A 354-nucleotide genomic window follows, 5' to 3' on the forward strand; every position below is an offset into this window, starting at 1 on the left:
TAAATTATTTTCAAATGGCACATATAATTCATCGTAAAAAATGTATTAAAGCGCGTTGATGATTTAAATTAAAATCACCAATGTGTTTTTTGACTTTGATCATGAAGTAGATACACTTTATATTTAACACCAAGAACAATCGGATGTTAACTAAATTTGGTATTTTCGTTATGAGGTTGATACGTACTACTAAATCATTTTATCCCAATATCCATACTTGATTTTTAGATATTGCTTTTTCAATAAGCTACTAGTTGCTCAGTAATTTATTTCAAAACCTCATGATTTAATTCGTTATTTATTTTAAAAGCATGTAAACAATCTATATTTTCCGAAAACGTAAAAAAGAATTTC

Source organism: Mytilus edulis, chromosome 3, assembly GCF_963676685.1.
Source record: "Mytilus edulis chromosome 3, xbMytEdul2.2, whole genome shotgun sequence".
Classification (NCBI taxonomy): Eukaryota; Metazoa; Mollusca; class Bivalvia; order Mytilida; family Mytilidae; genus Mytilus; species Mytilus edulis.